The sequence below is a fragment of the Grampus griseus genome (genome assembly GCF_964374135.1).
Source record: "Grampus griseus genome assembly, chromosome: 3".
NCBI classification, from domain to species: domain Eukaryota; kingdom Metazoa; phylum Chordata; class Mammalia; order Artiodactyla; family Delphinidae; genus Grampus; species Grampus griseus.
The window spans coordinates 110255193-110276425 of NC_139019.1; the positions used below are offsets into that span (position 1 = coordinate 110255193).

Below are 21233 nucleotides of genomic sequence, written 5' to 3' on the forward strand. Positions count from 1 at the left end.
CAAGACCATCGTGCTGGGTTCCAATCCCACCTCCTCCAGGAAGGTCCCCCAGTTCCCCCGGTGCTCACGGGTCCCTCTCCTTTGAAGTCTTGCCATGTGTATGGTGAGTGCCCTACACCCTCTCCTGGCGAGTATCCTATTGAATCATGTCCTAATTATTTTCAGTCTGTCCTTATGAGACTCTGAGCTCTCCAGGGCAGAGGAGAGAACTGGTTGCCTCCCAGAGTGCTCAGCTCATGGCCGAGGGAATGACAAGGTAACTTGGATACTGCAGCCGTGGTTGGCAGGCTGGGCAGTGGGCAGCCAGACATGGGCTGAGACAGACTGCTTCAGCCCTGCTTCTTTGCCAGAGATGGCTCCATCATTGGCATCTGACCCTGAGGGCAATCCCACTAGCGTGAATCATCTCGATCATTTAAGGAGTCTGTCCTTGGGGCAGTTTTCATTTCTAAAAGCATTAGCCACGGGCCCTGCAGGAAGCAGACGATACCTAAAGGAAGAGGTGGAGGGCCTGTCCCAGCCCGGAAGAGAGACACGACTGGGATGTGTCCAGGGCAAGCCAGGGTGGTGAGGGGCCTGAGGACGGGTCGGGGAGAGAGCCGCATGGGCCTAGGAAGCCTGGTCCATTGGGGGCATCAGGGTTTGGACTCCGTAGTTTCACCCGCTCGAGGTGAAGGATGGGAGATGAAGCGATGCTGGTGCCGACCCGGGGTTAAGAGGCTGCTCTGTCTCAGAGGAGATGACTGGGTGCAACCTGGGCCCCAGCACAGCCGTGGGCTTATACATCAGGCCTGTAATTACAGAGACCTCGGCTGCTTCCCCTCCCAGCTCCAGGCCTGGCTCTTGGGCAGTGTCAGGTGACGTTGGCAAGATGGGCCCATGGAGGAAGGGGCACAGTGGCCTGAGTGCCCCAAGGCACTGAGAAGCGGGCCGCTCCCAGGTCATCAATAGAGGACAGCCTTGGGGGACTGAGTGAGATGAGCCTCCCAGCCTGCACCTCGGCTTCCACGGACTGGGTAAGCTCTGCCCACATTTTGGGGTTGCCCGGAAGCCGGCTCTGCTCTCTCACACCTCCGCAGCAGGGGACGTTCCTGACGTTGAACACACCCGTTCCTGAAGCCTTTCTCCAATGTGGGTCTCATGGAATTTAAAGCTGGAGCTGGTTAGTGTCCCCAAGGCCCCCGTGAGTGAAAAAGCAGCATGACTGAAGAGGTCTGGGGAGAGCGTGGGATGCCTGGTGGCAGGCTGAGGCCTGTCTGGGGGGTGAGGAGCTGCCTGGGTGTCCCTAAGGCAGGGCTGCCACTTGCCTGTACAGCCCAAGAATTCTCGGAGTGGGGAGAAGCCTCCTCTCCGTTTGAAGAGCCTGCAGAATAACACAGAAAGTGGCAGCTGACTCATGTGCGTAAACACCCACTGGAAGACAAGGACATGTCGTCTTCTCCTTTGTCCTCAGACCCCTTTGAAGTGCGACGGAAAAAAGATGGTCACACTGATTGCTGGGTGCTGTTTGTTATGGCCGCATCATTTAAATAAACTGATTTGGGCTTGAAAAATACTGCTAAGGTCCAGCAGTGTCTACTGGAGTGGACACCTCCAGGCTCGAGGGCTCTCCAGGTGACCTTCCCTCCCAGGGCAGGAAGTTCTCCCTCTCTTCCACCAGCCTTGCATACCAGGATGGGAGACCCCATATTCTGTTGCACATAAAAAACGCCAGCTGTTGGAAGGCTCACCATTTTATGGTACAGGCTGCTTCCAGAGGGGAGGAGATGAGATTCACGATACTGAGAAGCAGACTTTGAAATCTGCCTCCGACCCACAGGCCCAACGTCCACCTGCCATGGGGCCCAAACATCCCACATTAAACTCCCAGGTGAAGGCCCTTCACACTTGGAGAGAGTCCTCTTGTTTTTCTTACTAGGGAGATAGTGCTTTAGGCTGAGATTTGGGGGACTGTTGCGTGTTGTTTTTACTGTCCCGTGGGATGAAATGTCTAGACTGAGTGCTACTCTAGTCTTCCCTCCTTGGAGGCCACCTACTTGTCAGAATCCCCTTCAACACGCAAAGCCAAGGAGAGAACATGCAACACAGCCCGGTCCAGCCAGTGCTCAGTGGGGTGTCCCTTCCCTCTCTCGAGGTCCCTTTGAGGACTGGGTCATTGCTCAGGCCTCCTGGTCGCCACCCAGCCAGAGAGTCCAACAACCACTCCTGGAGCCAGCAGGAACCCCACCTCCAGGCTTCCATGGAGGTGGGAAAAAGCCAATGAGGGCAATTACAGGGATGCTGCTTCACTTTGGACCAGTTCCAAGTGACACTTGCAGTGAGAATAAGCCAGAATGAAAGTCAGGTGTTGTAGTATAAACATCACGTACCTGGGGCGGATGGGGACACTCTCTCTAGACCTCTGGAGGGTGCCAAGAATCTGCATTTCAAATGTGGCGTGTTATGGTGCAAACTGGGCTTCCAGGGGGGAGAAGTAGAAATTCATGACACTGACCAGGAGGGCACTGCCTCTAATTGTGCCCAGAGGAAGGGCAGCTCTTTGTGCCAGGCTCTCCTACCAGCTGCCCCCTGGTGGGAACTGTGTGGTCAACCTTCCACACTGAGGAAGAGGCTGGGGCTCCGAGGCCAGCAACCTCCCTGTTGCATTTATGGGGACCCCGTAGGGGACTGTCTGCACCTTAAATCCTAGGCCTCGGGAAGTGCTGGGGATTGGGAGGGTTCGTTCCAGTGTGTTAACTCCTCCTTGAAACACATCTCAAGAGTGATAATGTGAACTCCACGGGCAACGGCGCGGGAGGGCTGTGTAACGAGGTGTCTACAGAAGAAGAGAGGCACTGTGTGCACGTGAGAGGGAAGTGGCGTCAACAAGGGACAGTACCAGTGTGAGAACGTGTGAGCTGGAATATTCTGCTTCTGGAGCCAAGCCAATCTACTCAGTAACAGCCCACTGCACTGGCCTCCCCGCTGGTGTCCACAGAAGCGGCTGAGTGTTACGGGGGGACAAATATCCCCTGGCCTTAATGACTTGGCACAGGTTGGCACAGCCCTTAAGCAGGTTGACTGTGAGTCTGGGATGCTGGCCCCGCACTGAGTGACCATCTGGGGCAGATCCCACAACTCCCACACTCTCCGCATGGGAAGCCCCGACCGCAACCTAGGCCGTGCAGTCTGGGATGGGGCCGCAGTGCCCCTTTGTCCCCCTGGGTGGGGTACGGACGTGGGTGGCGGTGGATAGTCCCCTAAATTTCAGCATGAAGCATCATCTGGCGTGCAGTGTGACGCTCTTCTCCACGCTGGCTTAAACGGCGCTTCACAGTTATCCACCCCCACCCTTCGGGGAGCACAGGACGTTTCTCCCCTAAAGCTCTGCCTCCCTCCTGAGCAGCACAGGTAGAAGAGCCAAGTCACTTCCCTCCGCCGGACCTGAAATGGAGGCCGTCGGGTAAGGGAGCCCTGAGCCCACCCCGTGTGGTCATTTAGGGTGATTTCACAAGCTCTGGGGAGGTCCTCCTGCCCACCGCTACCCCACTTGCCCCACACTCAGGCTTACTGCCCTGGGCACAAGGAGTTTATTTTATAATTAAAGGCAGTTGTACAAATTTCTCCTATCCAGTCACTACAGAGACAAGTTCGTTCACACTAAGGTCCTTTCAGGGGAGGGTTCATGTCAGTGGCAGAGCTGAAGGGAGAAGGGTGGGGTCTCAGCAAGGGGCCTGAGCCCAGGGCACACAGACACTTCACCAGAGACAAGCTCTGAAACACCGTCTCTTCTCTGTACGAGTAAGTTGTGCAGATGGAATGACCTTGTAACATTTCCCTTCTAGATGGAAATAGGGACAGAACTACATCCTGGTTAAATATGGACCCTTCCAATCATGTTCTTGGTGAAAAGCCAAACAAAACATCGTCATGGCAACCATTCAGCCCTATGACAGGGAGATCTTGGAATCCCAACATTTTGGAGTTGGAAGGAACCTAAAGGTCGTGAAAATCGTAAGTTAACAATCTAAAAAATGAGTGGGCTGAGCACCATGAGTGAGCTGGCACATAACCTAACCAAGTACATGATTTTAAAAATGTTTATATGATGCAGAACTGCAGGGGCTCTTTCAATTTGGACTCTTCTGCCTCTCCTGAAGGAATTCTCTGCCCACTTAACCTGCAATGCACCTCTGTATCCCCACCACCTGCCCTGCCTGGGTTGGAGGCCCTTCTCCCAAAAGAGTGATGGCCTGACTTACAATAACAATTAAAGTGTTATTTTGGAAAAAAAAAAAGGTGTGCACATGGGTGCATATATACACATAAAGAAAAAAACTCTAAAGTTATATGCCAAAATATTATCCGCGGTTCTCTCTGATGGCAAATACATTTTATTTTTCTCTTTTGTGCTTTCCTGTACTTCCTAAATTTTCTGCAAATAATACGTAATACCTTTGTAATCAGAAAAACAACAATAAAAAGAAAGCAACAGTGGTTACTTTAAAAAACCCCAATCAAGGTTTTGCTGCCTTGATTGAAGTAGCAGAGCCTGATGCTAGTTCCCCATTGTCAGAAAATGGCTGGAACGTTGATGAAAGCATGAAAGGAAACAAACTGGTTAGTTAAAAGTGGTATAGGAGCTTCGAAGTAGGTGCTACTTTGAAATGTACTTTCCTCTATTCTTGCTCCCATTGAGTATAGTTGATCCATTAGAGGCAGCTCCCCAAATAACTACCTGTCTGGAAATCTGGCTTTCTGTCACATCCGGATCAGTAATAAACTCTAAGGTTAATTTGTTTCTCTCCAACTGACACAATTTAAAGTGAGATCAACCCTTGTGACAAAGGAGTGGAGACAGGAGAAAATGTTACAAGTCACTGAAAGATCCATGGCCTGGAGAGCAAACATACTGCTTGTATCAGTTGATATTCAGACCTAAACAAATGGAGGGATATGGTATGTTTGGGGATTAAAAGATACAGTTGTGTAAATATGTCAAATCTCCTAAACTGACCCATAGATTCAATTCAATACAAATTAAATTTCCAACAGGGTATGTGCACACACGCATGTGTGCATGTGCACTTGGGTGCGTGCAGTGAACAAGCTCCTTCTACAATTTATTGATAGGTATAAAGGACCAAGGACAGCTGCAGCGCTCCCAAAGAGGAACAACAAGGGCCTGCCCTATGAGATATCAAAACTTATTATAAAACTCTACTAATTGAGACAGTGTGGTATTGGTGTACAAATAGGTCAAATGAACAGAAGAAAGGGTTCCACAATAGGCCCCTGAAAATATGAGCATTTGCTATAGGACAGAGATCTTATTGTAGATCTCCAGGGGAACAGATGGACCTCTTAAGAAATGATGCAAGCACAATGTGGGAAAAAATGGCCTCTGTTTGACACTATTCGTAAAAAATTACTTCCATGTAGAAGAAAAACTAAATATGAGATTCTACTTCTGGAATGATGGCATAAGGAGCTCTGGAGACATGCTTCCCAGAGAAACAACCATAACTGGTAAAATGATTTTTAAAACCATTTTTTAAAGTGTCTGGAAATTGTCTTAAGGGCATATGACACATGAAGAAACTTTTTTTAAAAAGAAAACCTAATAACTCTCAGTAAGAACAGTGAGACTCTTACTTGAGCCATGACCTGTTTACTTTCCCCTCTCTACTCTGGATGGGAGTGGCCCAGGAGATAGAGCTCCTTCTCTTCCAGCTCTCAGTCAAGGCTTATAGTACCTTCCTGGGAGGGCAGGACACCAGCATTTCTCATCCTTCCTTCCTCCATTTTGCTCAAGCTAAATTCAAGTGAAGGGCAGCTGAGGGATACGGGGCTTCCTTCTTATATCCAGCCCTGACTCATAGGACGGAAATTCTACTGCTGGCAAGGCAGGCCAAGGATACGAGGCCCCAACTACTCTCACTCCAGCTCTCTCACAGGACACAGGTCCCATGATGGGAGAGGCAAGCCAAGAAGACCAGAGGCTACAATTGCCACCTAGATAGCACCTCAAGCCTAAACCAGGGGTGTCACTCTGAGAGAATCGGGCCACTACCCCCGCCTCAAGCTCTGGAGCACTGGCTTGGAGATTTTGCCCAAGGGGAGAGGCAGGCCACAAAAAAAAATGGAAAGCTGTGACTAAGAGGATGTGATTTTATTTGGAACAGAGTATGGAGAAGTTCAAGCCTAAGAGTGCTCTTACAACAAGGAGATTTTGGTGGTAAGCAAATAAGAGGAGGCTGTTAGCTCTACAAACTAGACTATAGGCTGGCCAATTTACCATGGAAGGAAATAAACAAAACAAAAATGAACAAAGCTTCAAAGACATATGGCATACCATTAAGCACACCAACATATGTATAATGGGAGTACCAGAAGGAGGGGAGAGAGAAGAAGATGCAGAAAAAATAGTTAAAGGACCAATGGCTGAAAACTTCCCAAACTGGAGGAAAAACATTAATCTACACATCCAAGAAACTCAACAAATTCCAAGTAGGAGAAACACAAAAAGATCCACACTCAGCCATATAGTAAAGATGTTGAAAGACAAAGAGAAAAATTTGAAAGCAGCAGGAAAAACAAACAAACAAAAAAAACAACTCATCAGGTACAAAGGAAACTTCTGTATGGTTAACAACTGACTTCTTATCAGAAACAATGGAGGCCAGAAGGCAGTGGGATGGTAAAAGAAAAAATAAACTGACAGCAATGAATGTTATTGCCAACAAAACTGTTTTTCAAAAATGCAGGGAAAATAAGGACATTCCCAGGCAAACAAAAACTTACATAATTTGTTGCTAGCATATCCACCTTACAAGAAATACTAAGGAAGCTCTTCAGGCTGAAAGCAAGTGACCCCAGATGGTAATTCAAATCCACACACACATAAAAACAAAGAACACTGGTGAAAGTAATTATTCAAGACAATATAAATATATTTTTCTTCTCCTTTCTTGTCTTAGCTGATTTAAAAAGCAACTGTATAAAACAACATGTAAATAATTGTATTGTTGTGCCTATAACATATAGAAATGTAACATATTTGAGAATAACAGCACAAGGGAGGCGAGTGGATGCAAAATTGTATTCGAGTAAGGAAATGATACCAAATGGCAACTTGAATCCCCAGAAACAATGAAGAGAACCAGAAATGGTAAATAAGGTTAATATAACAAATTCTATAAATTTATACTTGCCCTCCTTTTTTTCAATCATCTTCTTTAAATGACATAAAATTACATAAAGTAATAATTATAACAATGTATTGTTGGGTTTGAAACATACATAGATGTAATATGTATAACCATAATAGCAGAAAAATGGGAAGAGGAAATACAGGTATATAGGAGTAACGTTTCTATATTTCACTGGAATTTGGTATGAATCTGAAGGAGATTCTGATTTAAGATGTATATGATTAGGCTTAGAGCAATCATTAAGAAAACAAGTACAAAATATAGTGAAATTGCATTAAAAGACTTAAAATATTACACTAGAAAACATTCAACTACTGCAAAAGAAACCAATAAAGGAAGAATAGAGGAACAAAGTGACGTAAGACATATAGAAAACAAAGTAAAATATCAAATGTGAATACAACTATGTCAGTAATAATATTCAATGTGAAAGGATTAAGCAATCCAACCAAAAGACAGTGATTGTCTGGATATATAAAAAAAACAAGATCCAGATATATGCTGTCTATAGGAGATATACTTCAGAATTAAAGATGTAAACAGGTTAAAAGAAAAAGGATGGAAAAAGGAACTATAGAAAGCTAAAGTGATTATACTAATATCAGACAAAATAGACTTTAAAACAAAAAAATGTTACTAGCAATAGAAAGGAATATTTTATAATGATAAAAGGATCAATTCATCTGAAATATTTAACAATTATAAACACATATGCAACTAACAATAGAACCCAAAAATACATGAAGCAAAAACATGACAGAATTTAAGGGAGAAATAGACAATTCAATAATAATAGTTGGAGGATTCAATACCCACTTTTAATACTGGAGAAAACAACTAGGCAGAAGATAAACAAAGAAATAGAAGACCTGGACAACACCATAAAACAACTAGACCTCTATAGAATTCTCCATCTAACAAGAGTAGAATACACATTTTTCTCAAGTGTACACAGAACATTCTCTAGGATAGACCATATTCTATACCATAAAGCAAGGCTTAATACACTTAAAAGGACTGAAATAATATGAAATATGTTCTCCTACCACAATAGAATGAAATTAGAAATCAATATCAAAAATAAAATTTGGGAAGTTCACAGATATGTGGAAATTAAACAACATATTCCTAAATAACCACTCAATCACAGAAGAGATAACAAGGCAAATTAGAAACTGTTTTGAGATGGATGAAAATGAAGATGCAATATAACAAAACTTAAGGTATGCAGCTAAAGGAGTGCTCAGAGGGGAATGAATTTATAGCTGTAAATTCCTCATTAAAAGAAAAACAAATCTCAAATCAATAACCTAACCGTCTACCTTAACACACTAGAAAAGTAGAGCAAACTAAACCTAAAGTAAGCAGGGGATAGAAATAGTAAAGATTAGAGTAGAAATTAGTGAAATAAAGAATAGAAAAATAAAATCAACAGAACCAAAAGTTGTCTCCTTAAAAAAAAATTGACAAAATTTTAGCTAGACTGATAAGAAAAAAATACAGATGGCTCAAATTCCTAAAAAGAGGAATGAAAGAGGGTACATTACTACTGATTTTACAGAATAAAAGGATAAGGTAATAACATGAACTACTGTATACCAACAAACTAGATAACTTTGATGAATTGGATAAACTTGTAGAAACACACAAACTACTGAAATTGACTCAAGAAGAAACAGAAAATCTATACAAGTAAAGATATTTAATTAACTATTTAAAAATTTACCACAAAGAAGTGCAGGGCCAGATGGATTTATTGGTGAAGTCTACCAAACATTTAAAAAGATTTAATACCAATTCTTCATAAAGTCATCCATAAAATAGAAGATATGGGAACACTTTCCAATTCATTCTATGAGGTCAGTATCACACTGATACTAGAGCTAGAGAAGGCATTACAGGGAAAATAAAACTACTGACCAACATCTCTTATGATTATAGGTACAAAAAAAAATCATTCTCAACAAAATACTAACAAACCAAATCCAGCAACACATAAAAAGGATTATATACCATGGCCAAATAGGATTTATCCAAGTAATGTAAGGCTGGCTTAGCATATGAAATCAACCTATGTAATATACAATATAAATAGAAAAAACAACAAAACGACATGATCATCTCAAGGGTTGCAGAAAAAAATGTTTGATAAAGTGTAAAATTCCTTTTTTTGATTAAAAAAACACTCAACAAAGTAGGAATAGAAGTGAGCTTCTCAACGTGATAATGAACATCTATGGAAAACTCACAGTTAATATCATACTTAACAGCGAAAGACTGAATGCTTTCCCCTAAGATCAGGAACAAGACAAAGATGTCTGCTTTTGCCACTTCTATTCAGCACTGCACTGGGGGTTCTGCCTACGGCAATTAGGCAAGAAAATGAAATATAAGGCACCCAGATTAGAAAGGAAGAAGTAAAACTATATTTATGCTCACATTATCTTATATATAGATAATTCTAAGTCATACCAAAAAAAACCTATTAAAACTACTAAATGAGTTTGGCAAGTTTACAGGGTACAAGACCAATACACAAAAAATCAGTTGTATTTCTATATATGAACAATAAGCACTCCGAAAGTGAAAATACGAAAACAATTCTATTTACAGCAAATTCAAACAGAATAAAATACTTAGGAATAAATTTAACAAAAGAAGTGTAAAAGTTATACTCCAGAACTGCAAAAAAAATGTTGAAAGAAACTAAAGAAGACCAAAATAAATGGAAAGACATCCCGTGGTCATGGATCAGAAGACTTAATACTGTTAAGACAGCAACACTTCCCAAACTGATTGACTCATTCAATACAACACCTATTAGAATCTCAGCTGACTTGGCAGAAATTAACAAGCTGATTCAAAACTTCATATGGAAATGTAAAGGACCCAGAATAGCCAAAATGATCTTACAAAAGAATAACAAAGCCAGAGGATTCACATTTCCTGATTTCAAAACTTACTACAAGGCTGCAGTAATCAAGACAATGTGGTACCAGCCTAAGGATAGACATACAGATCAACAGAATGGAATTAAGAGTCTAGAAATAAACTGTCACAATTACGGTTAATTGATTTTCAATAAGAGTCCCAAGACAATTCAAAGTGAAAGAGTACTCTTTAAAACAAACGGTGCTGGGACAACTGGATATCCACATGTAAAAATGTGACACTGGACCCTTGTATCACAATGTATGCAAAAATTAACTCAAAATGGACTTAAGACCTTAATATAAGATCTAAATGTAAATGCTAAAATGTAAGATGTAAATGTTACAACTGTAAGACTCAGAGAAAAAAACTATGGTAAATCTTTGTAATCTTGGGTTAGGCAAAGCTATCTTAAATATGACACCAAAAGTACAACTGACAAAATAATAAATAGGTAAATTTAACTTCATCAAAATTAATAACTTTCATTCTTCAAAGGATAACATAAAGAAAGTGAAAAGAAGAACCTATAGAATAAGAGAGAATATTTGCAAAGCATATATACTATAAGAGACATGTATCAGGAATACATAAAGAACTCTTGTAACTCGATAAGAAAAAGACAAATTGTCCAATTAAAAATGGGTAAAGGATATAAATAGACAGTTTTCCAAAGAAGATATACAGATAACCAATAATCACATGAAAAGCTCAAAATCATTACCCACCAAGGAAATGCAAATCAAGACACATGAGATACCACTTCATACCTGCTTAGAAGACTGTAATTAAAAAGACATAATAACAAGCATTGGCAAAGATATGGAGAAATTGGAACCCTCATGCACTACTGGTGGGCATGTAACATGGTGTAGTCACTTTGGAAAACATTTTGGAAGTTCCTCAAAATGTTGAACACAGAATTCAGATATGACCCAGCAACTCTACTCCTATGTAAATACCCAAGAGAAATGATAACATATATATGTCCACACAAAAACTTGTACACAAATCTTTATAGCAGCATATTTATAACAGCCCCAAAGGGGAAATGACCCAAATGTTTCTCAACTGATAAATGAATAAAATTTAGTGCATCCATGCAATGGAATTTTATTTGGCAATAAAAAGGAATGAGGTACTTATATATGCTACAATGTGGGTGAATCTTGAAAACACGATACTAAGTGAAAGAAGCCAATCATGAAAGACCACACATTCCCTCAAATGTCTAGAATAGGCAAGTATGTAGAGGCGGAAAGTAGATTACCATGTTTGCTAGGGCTGGGAGGGTTACAGGTGGGATGGGAGAAATGAGGACTGACCGCTAGTGGTTCAGGGTTTCTTTTTGGAGGGGAGGAAGATGTTTTAAAATTGTTTATAGTGATGTTTGCATAACTCTTGGGATATTTTAAAAATTATTGAATTATATACTTTAAATAAGTGAATTGAATGGTATGTGAATTATATCTCAATAAAACTATTATATTAAAAAACTAAATGTAAAAAGCAACACTATAATAATGATATAGAATAACGTAGGGGGGCAGGGAAGGATTTATTTAAAAAAGCATAAAATCCGCTAACCATGATGGAAAAGTTTTTTTTTTAATTGAGATATAACTGACATATAACATTGTGTATGTTTAAATGGTACACGTTGACTTGATACATTTATATATTGCAATATGAAGGAAAAGTTTGATAAATTCAACTATATTAACATGAAGAACTTCCATCCTTAAAAAGAAAACAAGACAGAGTGAAAAGTCAAGCCACCATTGGAAGAATATGTTTGTAATAAACATAATCAACAAAGAATAAGTATCCAGAGTATAGGAAGAACTCTTACAAATCAATTTTTTAAAAAGACAAACAACTGAATGGAAAAATGAACAGAAAACTTGGGCAGGTCCTTGAGAGAAGAGGAAATCAAAATAGATAATAAACAAATGAAATGATGCTTAGTCTTATTGGTGATTAGAAAAAAGTCTCAGTTAAAACCACAATGAAAAAAAAAACAACAAACCACAATGAGATAGCATTTCATACCCCCCAGACTAGCAAAAATTAAACATGTTTAGCTGTCACAAGTATCAGTGGGAAGGGCAGGAGCTCTCATACCCTGCTGTTTTCAGGGTAGACTGGTCAACAATTTTGGAAGACAGTATGACAATATCTAGTAAGGCTAAAGAAGCATACTGCCCAGGGTTATGCCCTAGAGAAGCTCTTGCATGTGCACAGTGGAAGACATTTATGAGAATGATTCCAGTGGCACTGCCTAGAATAGCCCCGAGTGGGAACTGATGCTGGCTGTCAGCAGTAGGATGGATAAATGGTGATACGTTCATATAAGGGGTTTTCAGCAACACAAACAAACAAGCTACAGCTGTACTCAACATGGATAAGTCTTGCAGATAACGATGTCACGTGAGGGCGGCAAATCAAAACAGAACATCTACAACGCAGTTCTGCTTATATGAGGTTCAAAACTGGGAAAAAGCAAACCATGTCTCAACACATATTTAGGTGAGACAACTATAAAGAAAGTCCAGAACGTGATGATCACAGAAGGCAGGGAGGACAGCACACAACTCCAGGGCAGGGAAGAAGATGTGAGTTTGGTGGGGGGCAGGAGAGAAGGGGTGTTTCTAAAGCACAGCCTAATTCCTAAAACATGGCTCTTCTCAAGGTTTTCTTAAATTGCAAATATACATTTTGTATCCTCTTCTGTCTGCACGTCATATTTCATCATAAAACATGAAGAAAACCATTCCGTTTTCAACAAGTGGCTTCCCTTCCACTCCTTTGAATGTGCCGGCAGGTCAGCACTGCACATGGGCACATCTACGTGCAGGGGATCGCCAAGGCTCATGGAGCCCGACCTTGGTGGAAGAGGTGTGTCTGTAGGAGTGGGCATGGCCTTGGAACACTCCTCTGGCCTGAGCACATCCTGTTGTAGGTGACGCTGCCATGTGAGTAACAGACTGAGTGCTGTTCATCGAGGTTTCCTCTGTCCTTCTCAGCTTTGCAATCATCAACTGTTTGCTGTTCTACCGACCAAGGTGAAAACCAGGCTTGCTTCCCTCCAGTCCCTCCCCTGCTTTCCCTCCCTCTCCTGAGCACGTGTTTATGGCATGCTTAGTCCATGCCAGGTGCCCAGGATACAGCACTGAGCAAGGCGGATCTGGTCTCTACAGTTCAGCGGAGGGGTGATGTTACCTATTATCTCCTAATTAATTGATCACTATTGTGCCAACAGCTAAAGAGGAACATTTAGGCTTTATATACTCACGCTTGTTAAACCAGGCCCATACCCAGGCCAAGGGCAGAAACCTGGGAAGACCTTGTGAAGTCTTTTAGTCCTGTCCCTAAAATGTTAATTTTGTGGATATTCTTAAACACTTGAAGGTTTCCGGGATGTAAAATTTGGTCACTAGGAAGCCATTTGTGTATGATTAATGTAATTGCTTTTGTTATGCTAGAAGTTTCACACTGCTCTGACACGAAACTTAAAAGAACAGCTTCTTTTCGTGGCTTCATCATTTCTGTTTGCGTGTGCAGGATACCTGGTGGGCAAAAGTGAAACCTAGATATAATAACCAGGAGGTACTGAAATGACGTGTAAGGAGACTGTTTCCTTCTGAGGCTACGGAGAGATGAATTTTAGCCTTAAACCCATCAGCCCTCATGTTCTGTTTTCGGGATTTACAGCCTCCATTGGATTTTCCCTAGTAGTAGAGTGGGACCAAGACGTGAAGGGGAACGCTGTTTAATTTTCTCCAATGCACTCCCATCTGGGAACGTGTTCTCACGGAAGGTTACATGTCCGCTTGTAGATGTGGTCTCACACACGACTTCAGCTGACATGTGAGTGAGAGGACTCCAGAGAACAGCCCAGCCGGAGCAATGCCCACTCACCATACCCCCTTCCCCATCAGCGATGATGGGGGCGCCGGCGCTGGGGGGGTTCCATGTGACTTGCTGTGCTGACTGGCTGTGGGGTGCGGTGTGAAGTACACCTCAGAGCCTCGGTCTCCGCTTCACAAGGGGGAATAATTCCCACCCACCAGCCTGACTGTTAGTTCCCATCATCCCCTCCTCCTCCCTCTTTAAACTGGAGGCAAGAACCCTAAGAAATGACTCCCTTGTTTGTTGAGTTAGTCACTTATTTATAATCTAGACTGTGATGGAAAAGCTGGAGAGAAGGATTCCTCTAACAAAAGACAACCTTGCTGGCTCATATGGAGTCACCGCCATTCACACACCAGGAGAGTCAGATGGAAGGGGTTCCATCCCCTACCCAACGCTGGGGGATGACGTCCAGGGGCGGGTGGACAATTCCGTATTTCAACTGTGTCTAAACGCCAGTGAAACTGCTTAAGTCATTAAAACTACTTGTGCCACCCAGTTCACTGAGAAACAGGTAATTTTCCAGCCGCTTGTTTTAGGTATGTGTGGGCACACTCAAGCCAGATTTCCTGGGGAGAGGGGCGGAGAGGGAAAGCAGAAAGGGGGAGGTGAGAAGATGGGGGAGGGGGCAGGGGGGAGGAGAGAGAGAAGCGGGGACTGCGCCTGCCTGGTGGATGTGCAGTCAGCTCCACCCCCCCCCTTAAATGGCCTCCAACTTCAGCTGGCGGGGGCCCGTGTGCCCACGGGGCCGTTACTGAAATCTACTCGGCCCATTCGGAAGTCAGCCTCTCCCTCGGCATGACCACCTCCTCCCCGTCAGAGCATGCCTAGCCCACCCTGACTTTGCCCTCCCCTGAGCTTCCAACGTCCTGCGTCCCAGCCTCTCCAGTGGCCCACATCCTGCACCCCTTCCTGGTCATCCCGGGATCCCAGACCCCAGCGGGGTCCTGGCAGGGGCTCTCCAGACTCGGCCTGGACAGGGGAGGAGAGCTACCCTCTCACGGACCACGGACCAGGTGCACTAGGCACCTCTACTGCAAAATTCTCCTGGCTTCCCAGATTCGTAGCCTTGCCCTCTGGCTCTGTGATCCCCTGGTGAGAAACCCAACTACACAGTCTCCATGGTGGTGGGTGGTGGGGACGGGGAGCCTATCTGAAGGACGTGTCTTGTTCCAGGTCAGGCAAAGATACTTGTCAAAAAAAACTTCGGTCCCAGTAAATGATAAGCCAGTGCTCACTCCCCTGGAAGGAGTTTTTCTCCAATTAACTCAAGTCATGTACCTGCCTGTCTGACTGCCTGGCCCCCAGGGGACTCTGGGAGAAGAAAAGGCATCCCATCACTCAGCGGGGACACCTCAAACATTTGCTCTGTTAATTGGTCACTGCCTTATTAAGAGGCGGGTCTCCTGCTGCCGCCTTCATATCCAGGAGGTACTGCAGCTCCCTGTTCTCCCCGCAACGCTCCCGTCAACCAAGGCAGCTGATTAAACACTTTGATTTCTGTTCCTCTGAACCTGGCAGCTTGCTGGCTGAGGTGTGCGGTTGCAGACAAAGGTATCCTTGGAACGGAGCCACATTAGGATTTAATCAGCAGCCTTTCTGCCCTGCCACCATCTCCTGCCACGTGTATATCTTCCTTGTGTTTGGAGAAATTTGATGCCTTTGTTCCCCTTTGATTTTTCTCCTCTCCAATTTGCATCTTATATCATTTGAGTGTTTAAGTATAATTTCAGACAGTTATTATTTAAACTATTAAGCTTGTGGGAGAGAAGAACTTTACTAGGAAAACAGCCATTGGCAGAAAGCACCTCTAAGGTTGGTGGGTGCAGGATGGTGGGGCCTTCTGGGGTGAGTGCCACTCCCCCACTTCTGTGGATCTCCTGGGTGCTGGGTGGGGGTGAGGGCGGGGTTGCAATTCAGGGGAAGCAGGTGCAATGACCCCGAGGGTCAACACTCCATCTGCAGCCCAGAGTCAGGGACTGAGCCCCAGGGTGGGGGAAGCACACCTCTCACTGGATGTCTAAGCAGTGCCTCCTTCCTGACTCAGTTCCTGCTCTCTAGATGGAGTGTTAATGGGGTGCGCCCCTGACAAAGGGCCAGCATGTCTGCACGGCTGTTCAGGGCCTGGTCCAGATGGATTGAAGAACCTCATGCAGACCTACCCAGCGATGGCCTATACTTACAGTTAGATGAGGACTGGCTAAGATCTGATGAAGGCAGTTAGAACAACCCTGGGGTGAGGAGGTAGTGCTTAGTTTTATGTGTCAACAGCACCCTGATAGGTGAGCAAACATTATTCTGGGTATTTCTGTAAGGGTGTTCTGGATGTGATTAAAATTTAAACCAGTGAACTTTGAGCAAAGCAGATGGCCTTCCACAACAGGGGTGGGCTTCATCCAATCAGCTGAAGGCCTGAATAGAACAAAAAGACCAACTCTCCCTCAAGTAAGACAGAATTCTCCAGCAGACGACCTTCAGATGCGCAATGGAACACTGGCTCCTTCTGGGTCTCCAGCCTGCTGGCCCATCCCGCAGATTTGGGACTTCTCAGCCTCCATAATCACATGAGCTAATTCCATATAAAAAAATCTCTTTCTCTCTCTAAACACATCCTACTGGTTCTGTGTCTCTGGATAGCCCTGACTAATGCAGTAAGGGTAGGAGGCAGGGCTGACTCTGCCATCCCCAAAACGTTTGAAAGCCTCTTTAGGCAGGAATGGCTGAAGTCTGGAGGGCAGGCTTTTATAGAAACGGAGTCCCTCTTCCCCCAGCCTTCCTGCAGGGCCTTAGACTCCCCACGTCCACAGCAGACGGGGTGAGTCTACCACTCACAAAGCTTCCGCTCCTGCGTCCCCATCTCGGTGGAAAAGGCATGCGCTCCATCCAGGCCACGAGCCTCGATGTCGCTCCCGCCTCCTTCTCCCAGGGTGTTCAACCAGTCCCTGGTCCCGCCAGACTGATTTTTCCTGAAGAGTTCCCCAGTCTGTCTACTCCCTTCATTCAGGCTCCCACATCTCTCTGCCTCCTCGCTGGGCTCTGCCCCAAGCTGCTCCCCATGGCAATGCTGGACGATCTTTCTAAACACCAGCCAGACTGTTTCAAACCCCCAAATCCTGCCCGCAAAAGAAAGCCCCCATCCCCTTAACCTGAAGTTCAAGGTCTAGCCCAGAACTGGCCAAAGCCCCTCCCCAGATTCAGCTCTCGCCGCTTTCTCCCACCTTGAACTTCATATTTGGAGAAACAGCAGGTGGCTTGTGGCTCCCCATACTGGCTTCACATCCCAACCCTTGGCCCAAAAGGCCCTTTCCCTTCCTCTTTGACTAACCCATTTCTACCCATCGTTCAGTACTCAGCCCAGGTGGCACCTCCTCCAGGAGGCCTCCCGGTTCCTTCCATAAGAGACTGGAGGTGCTCCACCGCGGTGCTCCCCGCCCTGGTTTACATGCATCTCCACTAGGAGCTCCCCACAGGCAGGGGCCACTTCACACTCCTCTTGAGTCCCCAGCCCCTACACTGGGCCAGGCACACAGTGCTTGTGAAATAAATGAAACGCTGAGTTGTTGAGACCTGCCAAGTCACGAATGGCCAGATATAAGAACCACAGATTTTTTTAAAACAATCCTGAAGCCTACGAGTGAACCTTGGTCCACGTAATGTTGAAAACAGGCCCACTGCTTTACTTGCCCCAGGAACGAGAGCGAACAGGTGGAATGAAGTCAGGGCACACCTCGGTGCTGCTTGTAAATCCTGCGTGATGCTGCGCTTTTCCTGATCACACCCGCTCCCATCCCCTTCTCCATGGACACCATCTCGGGCCATCCCACAGGTTCCGGGTCCTCCCAGGACCCCGCCTGGGGCCGCCGTGGGAGGTCAAGTCAGCAGGCCTGGTCGGCGGCTTGGCCCCAAGCCCACTCTGTTCACCGGCACCTCTGAGGAGAACACACACGGTTCCCCAGCTCATCCTGACCCACGGTTAGACTGGGTGGGGCTCATGGCAAAGTCTCTGTCCTTTTTTATTTATAAAAATCAGCACATATGCAGAAGGCATAGGAGAAGGAGCAAAGACTACAAAGGTAGAAATGTTTAAAAAAAAAAATCACCATTTCTTTGTTGAGACAAGAGTGGCTAACAGCAAGGTGCCCGTCAGCTGCATGTGTGAAAAATCCCTCCTTCAGAACAGAACGTGGACACAGGCACCATCTGCTACAATGGTGAGCAACAGTCACTGTGTGCTTTCAAAGTCCAATGATTTCCAGAGCTTATTTCCTTTCGTTAATTGTAAAAATCACTATAGGTATAAGAGATGCAGTACAGCAGTAGGCGCTAGGACAACATGTCACATTTAAAATCAAAAAGACAGAGAGACGTGACTCTGAAGTGCAGCTCTCCCCCTCACCGGCTGGGTGGTCTTGGGCAAGTCACTAAACCTCTCTGAGCCTCAGTTTCCTCATCTGCCTAGTAGGAATACTAATAGTCCGTATCCGGGAGGGCCGTGTGGGGTTGATGAGAAAGAGGGAATAAAGTACCCAGCCTTGGGCCCGGCACACGGCATGAGCTTCTTGCATTAGCCATTACCCTGCCTTGCATTCCCAGCCAAATCTCTGATCTCTTCAAAAGGGTGAGAAGCGTGAAATCACAATAATTTGCTGAAAATTTTCATGATTGTAATCGCAGCCAACTGAGTCCCTGTGGAGCTGCACCCAAAGGAAGGCCGGCGGAGCCTTCACTTCGAGTTACTTCTTCCCCAGCCTTCTAGACAGGCACGTTCAAGGGTGCATCTTGTTTCCCACCAACTGTTTCTCTAAATGAGTACATGGGCTCCTGTTGGCGTTTCTCAAGGGAGAGAAACCACATTTCCCAGCAGCGGACTCTGCCTTCTTTCTCTACAGATGCCCATTCTCATTAGGTCTTCCTGATACCCACAACTGTTTGCCCTGAGAGCCACAAAACAGTTTAAAATGCAAAGTGTGTTCCTTTAAAACCATGAGCAGACAGACACCGAAAACAAATTTATGGTTAACCAAAGTGGAGAGGGGGGAGGAATATACTGGGAGTATGGGATTAATAGATGCACACTTCCATATATAAAACAGATAAACAATGATTTACTGTATAGCACAGGGAACTATATTCAGTATCTTGTAATAACCTATAATGGAAAAGAATTTAAAACAGAACACACACACACACTTATATATATATCTGAATCACTTTGCTGTACACCTGAAACTAACACAACATCGTAAATCAACTATACTTCAATTAAAGAAAAACAAACCTGTGAGTAGAGTGTTTCCTGAGAGCAGCCTGGCATGTAAACAAGACCTTCACACTGCTGTAGTTTGGCAGGGGTGGGGTGTTGTGGGGGTGAGCAGGCACACAGGTGAAGGGGAGATGCAGGGAGGCACGGGAGATACGAGCGTCCCCTTCTCCTGTTGAGCAGAGCCCGCAGTGGCTCCGTGGCAGGGAGCGGGACTTCCTTTCTGTGCAGCACGCTCACCTCACCGGTCATGGCACACATCCACGTGGAGACAGACGCGGGTGTAAAACAGAGTGTGTGTGAATATGCCAACCTCTCTTTCACGTTCAAACAGGTCTGTGCAGGCTTCACTGCCCTTGACTCGCATCCCGGCCCTGGCGAGATGGTCCAGACTGTGGAATTACGGCTACTTGCATGTCACTGCCACTAAATACCACTGAAGGGTTGTAACTTCTCTGTAACCAACACTTGTGGCCACATAGTTGAGAGGACCCTTGAAAATCTGGTTTTGTTCATGGGCGGGGGGGAAAGGAGAACTCACAAGCTCACTAAGTAATTGGGATGAGGCCTCACTGACCCTTCCTGCCACCACCTCCACTGCTATCCTGGTGTCCCTGGGTGTCCCACTTCGAAACGCCTTCCTCACTCTGGGGTTTTCTTCCTTCTGCAGCTTGGCAAAGAGCTCATCCTCAGTCCCTTTTACCTGCTCATTACCCCCTACCAGGAAAACTTCTGCTATCAGACCCAACATCCCCTGGGTTCCTGAAATCACTGGACAGGCTCAGGTGGGGGAGAAATTCACAACCTCAGCTACGAGGGCCCATGCAGAGCTGGGCGTGCAGAAGCTCCACCTGACTGGGTGAAGCGAAGGTCTCTGCAAAGCCCATAAAAAAGACCTTGAACTTGCTATATTTTAATGGAAACAGGAATGATTAAGTGAGCTACACACACAAGAGACAGGGAGAGAGAGAGAGGTATGGGCAGAGGATCAGAGAACTCAGCCAGGCAGAATGTAAGGGGCATGTGGGGCTCACAGAGGCATTTGCTGGTCCACCGGAGACAGGCCTGTGGGCCACACCTCAGCTGACCAAAGTGGGCAGGAGAGGACTAAGGGACAGACAGTGGAACACAATTCCCTAAGGAAGATAAGTAAACAGACATGTCTGCCAGGTCACTGGATGAGCTCTTTCCTCCAGCTGCAGAGAGAAACACACAACACACACACCCTGCGTATAACAAGTGGACAGAGTCCCCTGCACCTGGTGATTTTAATTACCTGCAAGCAGAGTGATGCTACTACTTTCATTTAGGGGAGCTTTCTGAAAGTAGCTTCACTCTGCTTCCCTTCATTAATGAGGGATTGGAACACATCAAAGCAGAAGTGAGCACAGGAAGAATCAAGGCAGAGGGCAGGGCTTGCAGGGACCGGGTGCCCGAGTCTGGGAGTCACTGTGAAGCTCTGCTCTCGTTAGCTTCAAGACACCCCATGTTCTGGGCCAGGCACAAGTCCACCCACAATAGGAAAACGGGCGGTTCCTGAGCCCCAGGATGCTGCAGGGGGCTGGGCCCCAGCTTTCTGTAGCTCTGCCCCTTGGCTGTCCCAGGTGGGGACTCACCTCCACAGGCTGAGAGTTGGATCTCCTTATTCATGCATTTGATGAGGCTGCTCTGCTGGGGGAGATTAGCCATCACCTACCTCTCCCTGGGTCACTCTGTGTGTCTGCTCCACCCCCAAACTTCCCTGCTTTATTTCAGTTAATTTGGCACAGTGATAAGTGCATCTCCCTCTCTTTGGAGAAAAAAGATGGCCCAAACTGGTACATTGCTTCCCTGTCCAGAAAAGCAGGCAGGGAGTCTGGGCACCCATGCCAGCCGCAGGGGCTGCAGGTGAGTCAGGGGGTTGAGAACCAAGAACTGCAGGCTGACCTGCAGGCCTC

At 45.4% G+C, this 21233-nt stretch overlaps 1 protein-coding gene across 1 annotated transcript in view; it reads right to left on the bottom strand.

The window, feature by feature from the left end:
• FSTL4 (follistatin like 4) overlaps nucleotides 1-21233 on the bottom strand; it is a gene marked incomplete at its 3' end in the record, with an annotated part of 428849 nt that overhangs the window by 204948 nt on the left and 202668 nt on the right. The window lies entirely within an intron of this gene.